General features: G+C 33.6%; 1 pseudogene; it reads right to left on the reverse strand.

The window, feature by feature from the left end:
* Positions 1 to 3120: 3120 nt before the first annotated feature.
* LOC107869527 lies at positions 3121 to 5313 on the reverse strand (annotated as a pseudogene).
* Between the last annotated feature and the right edge of the window lie 2125 nt (positions 5314 to 7438).

The following is a 7438-nucleotide window of genomic DNA, read 5'->3' on the forward strand; positions in this document are numbered from 1 at the left end:
TAAGAGTCTATGAGGACTCTTCAATTATGGATTTCTAATTGTTAAGATAATGATTTTTTTTTTTATAAATATTATATATTTCAAATTCAAATAATTAATCTTTCAATTCAAAATTTTTCTTACATACTTTTTAATTTTTTCTTAAAATTATCACTTAGACTTATTATTATGCTGCCACGTTTCTTCTTGTCTTGATTTTAGTTTCGCTTTTATATATTTATATAGATTATTATTATTATTATATTTTATTTAATATTTAAATATATTTATAATATTTTGTAGGAATGATAAGCTTATGACAAGATAAGTGTCTTTTAGGACTCTTCTACACAATTACTCTTACTATTTAATTTGTTTTAACTACTACTACTAATAATAATTAATAATAATATTAATATTATAGTGATAACACGTAACAGTAGTACTAATATTGATAGCAATAATAATAATAAATAATAAATAATAACATTATCATTATTATTATGTAAATAAACTATATATATATATATATATATATTATTTAAATTTTATAAGATATAGCTTTGAAATAATAAGAGTCTATAAGGACTCTTCAATTATAGATTTCTAATTATTAAGATAATGATTTTTTTTTTTTTGTAAAAAGAGATAATATATTTCAAATTCAAATAATTAATCTTTCAATTCAAGATTTTTCTTACATACTTTTTAATTTTGTCTTAAAATTATCACTTAGACTTATTCTTGTGCTGCCACGTGGCTTTTTTTTTTTTTGATTTTAGTTTTGCTTTATATATATATATATATATATAAACTTTGGTGTCCAGAAAGTAGAAAGGTTATAATTAGCAGGGATGTTGTGTTTGATGAAACTGCCATGCTTTGGGCTTCTTCCGAATCTAGTGCTTCGCCCCCAGATGAGCTTAGTGACATGAATCAACAAAAGTCAAGCACCCATGTTGAATTACAGATTGGAGCAGATCTACACCAGTGCCTACTTCTCAGCCTAGCCCGGAGATACAGAGTGATACTATTTCTTCTTCACCACCAGTGGTGCCACAATATTCTATTGCTAATGACATGCCTAGAAGAGATATTAGACCTCCTCAGAAGTATGCTGAAGCTGATTTGGTTGCTTTTGCATTGAGTGTAGCAAAAGGTATTAATTTCAGTGAAGATCCTTCTTCTTACTCAGAGCCAGTTAGTTGTGATGATTTCGGCCGATGGATGATTGCTATACAGGAGGAAATGGAATCACTTAATAAGAATGACACATGGGATTTGGTGAGATTGCCTAAAGATAAGAAAGTTGTCCGTTACAAGTGGGTATTCAAAAAGAAAGAAGGAACATCGGGAGTTGAAGATGCTAGGTACAAAGCAAGACTAGTTGCTAAAGGTTATAGTCAAGTTTCGGGTGTTGATTTCACAGATGTGTTTTCTCCAGTTGTATATAATAGTTCGATTTGAGCCTTGCTTGGTATTGTGGCCATGCAATATCTTGAGCTTGAGCAGTTGGATATCAAAACTGCATTCTTACATGGAAAACTTGAGGAGGATATCTTTATGCAGCAACCAGAGAGTTTTGTAGTCTCGGGAAAGGAGGACTATGTATGCTTGCAGAAAAAGTCTCTTTATGGCTTAAAACAGTCTCCCAGTCAGTGGTATAAGAGGTTTGACTCTTTTATGACCTCTCATATATTTTAGAGGAGCAACTATAATAGTTGTGTCTACTTCAAGGAGGTAACTAATGGTTCATTCGTGTATCTTCTCTTGTATATTGATGATATGTTGATTGCAGCAAAGGATATGAGAGAGATAATAAAAGTCAAAGCCCAGCTCAATAAGGATTTTGATATAAAGGATCTAAGAGAAATAAAGAAGATTCTTGGCAAGGAGATTCTGAGGGATACAAAGAATTGTAAGTTATACTTGAGTCAGAAAAGGTATATTGAGAAAGTGTTTCACAGGTTCAATATGCAAGATTCCAAACCTGTAAGTACTCCATTGCAGCTCACTTTAAACTCTCGGCCATTTTATCTCTAAAAATAGATGATGAGTGTGACTATATGTCTCGAGTTCCATACTCTAGTGTTGTCGGGTCTCTTATGTATGCGATGGTGTGTTCCCGATCAGATTTATCTTATGCCGTTAGTGCAGTTAGCAGATACATGGAAAATCCTGGCAAAGAACATTGGAAAGCAGTTTAGTGGATTCTCAGATACTTGCATGGATCTGCTGATGTTTGTTTGCAGTTTGGGTAAAATAAAGATGGAGTAATCAGGTATATTGATTCTAATTTTGCAGGAGATCATGATAAAAGGAGATCCCTTACAAGCTATGTTTTCACCATTGGTGGTTGTGCTATTAGTTGGAAAGCTACCTTACAAACTATGGTTGCTTTGTCAGCTACTGAGGCATTGTATATGGCTATTACAGAGGTTTTCAAGGAAGCTATTTTGTTGAAGGGTCTGTTTGGTGAACTTATCAAAGACTTACAGATTACTAAGATCTTTTGCAACGTCAGAGTAGTATCTTCCTTACGAAAATCAGATGTTTCACGAGAGTACAAAGCCCATCGATGTTCGGTATTATTTTGTGCGTGAAATTATTGGTCGTGGTGATATTGTGGTGAGCAAGATTAGTACTCATGATAATCCCGTTGTTATGATGACCAAGACACTACCAAGTGCCAAGTTTGAGCATTGCTTGGACTTTGTTAGTGTTAACTGTTAAGATGTGCCCTTAGGGGCTTTTGTGGAAGAGGTGGAGAGTTTATCTTGAAATGAATTTTAGTTCGGAATTAGAATTCGTGTCAAGGTAGAGATTGTTAGAGTTGTGACCCGAATTTTGTTGGTCCGGACTTGAAAGTATGAACCTTTATGTTTTTAGGCCTAGGACTTATTTGTATGTTCATATTAGAGAAATGCATTTAGTGGGTTGTTTTGTGAATTCAAAAAATTCAGCCTTCTCCACATTGTACTCTCTCTCCATTATAGTGCAACCTCTTTTGCCTCTGCCCGTGGTTTTTCCCGCAAGGGTTTCACATAAATCTGTGTGTTGTTCTTATTTTCTTTTACTTGTGGTTTGCTTATTCTATCCGAATCATATTAGTTGTAATAACACAATATACTGAAAGAAGGAAAACAAGCATTATGTATCTGATTTCACAACAGAATAAAACTCAGCTGCCTATTAATTAGTAAGCCTAGTGTTGAGGAGAGAGGAGGATTTCATTGATCAGTTTGTCTATGTTCATGTAAGATAATCCTATTGGTTTTTTTGTAGCTTCTTCGGCCAATTTATTCCATTTCAAGACCCTTTTCTTCATTTTTTTACCTTTCACCCCGGTCATCAGCTCTCTTACAAGGGCTTCAACTTTGTCCCTCTTCACATTATTGTTAATCTCTATTCCAATGCCCAACTTAGTGTAACAAAACCAACAGTTAGTCATCTGCTCTGTGAAGAATGGCCATCAAATCATTGACACCCCACTGCTAATACGTTCAAGGGATGAATTCCATCTACCGTGAGCTAAGAATCCTCCAATTGCATGGTGGATAAAAACTTGTTCTTGTTAGCTCCAACTTGCTAGCATCCCTCTTTCTTTAGTTTTCTTCACAAGTTCTGGTGGAGGAATTCCTTGTTCTCCCAATACAATATTAGGCCTTATATTCCACAGAAAATCCAACTGGCTATTGGCAAGTCCCCAGGAAATTCGATAAATTACTTCAGATTCATAATAGTGATGCTTTCGAAATTAACATAAACAACAGAATTTGGTTTCTTGGAACCCAACCATTCTAGATACTTTGGTTCTTCTTTCCAAAGATTGGATCCCAAATCCACCAATTTCTTATCGTCAACATGTTTCATAAGCAAATGCAATGGTCCAATTACATATATCGGAGGAAGAAATATTTTAAGTGAATCAAGAACTTCCTTCTCTAATGGCTCAAATGTATTGAAAACAATAGCACAAGTATGTATTGATCTCTCTGTATCTTGCAAAACTACTTTACTCATGTAATCATAGGGATTTGCAGTTCTAAGGAAACTTGGAAGATCCCTTAAGCATATGTATTTCATGTCGGGTATCCAATCCAAATTCGTCTGTAAATACCCATTTGTCAAATAACTTTCATCTGCAATTCTCCAAGAGGACGAAGTACATTATGTTAACATCTTAATGAGACAAATACTTCAAGAAAATAAAATTGAGGCTGAACATTTAAAAAAAAATGGAAATTAAAGCATCTATACCTTTAAGTTGAATATATCCTTTATCGACGAGGTTACTGTAATTCATCAAACGTAAAGTACCACAAGCAGCAAAGGTCCAAAAGAAAACTTGAGGGATACCCAATTCTTGGGCAGCAGCTAAAGTGAAGCTCATTGAACCATCGAAAACAATGCACGAGATGGGTGGCACCTTGGATGAAGTAGTATCATTGAGTTTGGCAAGTAAATACTTCAAAGGACCCAAACAAGTGGTGTCTATGGATTCACATAAAGCAACAATGTCTTGGGTGGCATCAACATCAAATGGTGGCAGGCCATAAGGAATGGCCTCGAAACAACATGATGGCAAGTTATTGAGGTGATCAGGGCCTCAATACTTAAAGAGGCCTATGATTGTACTCAGTGTTTACAAAAGTTATGTGAAAGCCTTTGTGATGCAGGATTTTTGCCAAATTTAGCATTGGGTTAATGTGGCCTTAGGTAGGGTAGGGTACGCAAACTGCATGAGGCTTATCAAGTTCAATGCCATTTGAAGTCGCCATTCTCTCTTTATTTCTCTCAAATAAATAAAAATGCAGAAACTTATAGATAATTTACTTTGGATCATTTTCAGTTTCAACAAAATTCAAAAGTACTTGTCCACCGAAGAAGGTACTAATTAGAAAATCAAAACTCAAAACATAGTATTGCTTTTAAAAATGTAATTAAGTATTTCCCCTTTCTCTATTTGACTATGATGTAAAAAGATAACAACTGTAAGATATCATTCATATTAAATAGAAAGTAGAATTCAAGGTGTTTGCTGCTCGAGTTTAACCAATAACCCACCAAATTAAATTGGTTTTGTAGATTTACTTAGAAGTTGCAACGTGTTATGGTATTCTTTACCCTGAAATCAATACGGTTAAATTTGTATATGAGGTCCAGAGTGTAGAGAATAGTAGAATAAAGGTGTAGTTGGAGAGACCTTTTGCTAGCCCAAGATCGCTACCTAAGATCGGAAGATTCAACTAAAGAAGAGGAAACTATGAAAGCAAAAGGAAGATGTTGAATAAGAGAGCTTAGGTATAGAAGAAGACTACTTTATATAATTTGTATTGGATTTATTTTTGGATGGTTACAAATGTACAAGACCTATCCCTATTTATACTAGTCTTTGGATGGTTCTAGATATTCTTCTAGATACATCTACAAGAATAATCTAGCAATCTTTATCCACTACAATGTTCTAGAATATCTAGATTATTTCTTCAAGATAATTATCTAAATATCTATACTAGGACATTCTAGATAAATATATACTTTTCCAAAAAAATCATTTTTAGATTTTTCCACACTCCCCCTTAAAGTGATTTTTTTAAAATTACCCCAAGCTCATTGCAGAAGAACTCAAATGAAGCTTTGAACCATGCCTTGGTGAAACACTTAGAAGTTTTTATCCTAATTCCTTTTTCTCCTTCCAATGATAAAGATTTTTCGTCATTGATTTATCCTTGCTGTGTTTTATGATGTTGAGTTCTCGAGCTCCCCCTTTCTCCAAACTTCTCCACAACTTTATTATCTAGAGAAACACATGTAATGGAAAAATTTGGAGCTCTAGCATTCAAGATTTTAGAACTTACTCTTTCTGAAGCAACTTCACAACACAAGGAAATTTCATCTGTATCAGCCTCTTCATTTGATTCTATGATGATTTGATCATCAATTTTCTGTGAAGCCTTAGCACCATAATAAGATTCACCTCTAGATTTTATCTCTAGCTCTTCAATCATATTGTATGTCTCTTCATCTAAAATTGGGACTTCTCTTTCAACTTCATCATTCGTTGGATCGTTATCTTTTTCATCAACTTTCAATATTTCCTCTGAGCCAATGATTGAAGTTGATGCAATGGATGATTGGCTAGAGACTTCAACTTCTACTACATCTCCCTTAATAGTTTGTCCGATAATGTTATCACTGGCATATTGATTTTTAGACACTGTCTCCTCTGAATCCACTTCAACATCTTTCACATTCATACTTTTATGGCCAATTTTAGGATTTTCTTCTTTGATTTCCTCGATAGCAGCTACTACGTCTTCAATCTGAACATCTTTAGTACCCTCTTGCTTCTTATCTGTGTCTTTCTTCTCTATATGATATATTGTATTACATCCGATACAATCTCTTTCCAAATTTATAAAAGTCAAGGCATTTATTGCTCGACTCTCAGCTTCTAAGCATCTTTTCCAACCTTCTTCTTGTTCAACAACTTTTTCAGTATGAACCATGTTGCTCTCCGTGGCTCGGCAATATCTTCTTATATGTCCTACTTTGCCGCACTGATAATAACTGAGAGGCTTTTTATAATTGTTAAAAGACTTTTCCTTCTTTCCAAGTGATCTTGAACCACCTGTGAATCGAGAGTGAAGCATATCTCTTGATTTTCCTTTAACGTTTCTCTTGTCAGCTACAAGAGCATTTCCTTCCCTTTCTTTGACAAATTCACCAACTAATTGTTTGGCTAGTAACTCCTGTGATGATAACAAATTCTCAAATTCCTCCAGGAATGGTTGTTTAGCCCATCCTTGAATTGATGTCACAAAGGGAATGTATTCTGGTTTCAAACCACGAATATGGGTGTCAAGTGGGTTGGGTCGGGTCAACCCAAAACCGATCCGTGATTTTTATTCGAGTTGTGGACCGGTTCGAATCCGGGCCAAGTTAAACGGGTCGGTCCAGTTTCGGACCCAACAGTAAAAAATTTAAAAACAACCTGATCCAACCCACCTAAACCCGGTCAAACACGGTTAAAAATCCAGTTAAAACCGCTAAAAAATAAAAAAAAAGTTTTTTCTCCAATATACACTATATATATATATACACATTTTAAATACGTTAAATAATAGATATACACTATATATAATATATACTATATTAGAATTAAAAAAATATATACACGTATACACAATTACACATGTAATCGTGTATACGACTATACGTTAGTTAAATATATATATTACTCTAAATAAAACATACTACTAGATATATACTACAATATAATGATATATGTAATAATTTTTAAAGCATATACACATGTATACGTTAAATATATACGTCTATAGAAGATATATACACATATATACGTACCATTCAATATATATATACTACTTTAAATAAAATATACTACGATATATATATATATATATATATATATATAGTTATATACTAATTTATA

Source organism: Capsicum annuum, chromosome 4, assembly GCF_002878395.1.
Source record: "Capsicum annuum cultivar UCD-10X-F1 chromosome 4, UCD10Xv1.1, whole genome shotgun sequence".
NCBI classification, from domain to species: domain Eukaryota; kingdom Viridiplantae; phylum Streptophyta; class Magnoliopsida; order Solanales; family Solanaceae; genus Capsicum; species Capsicum annuum.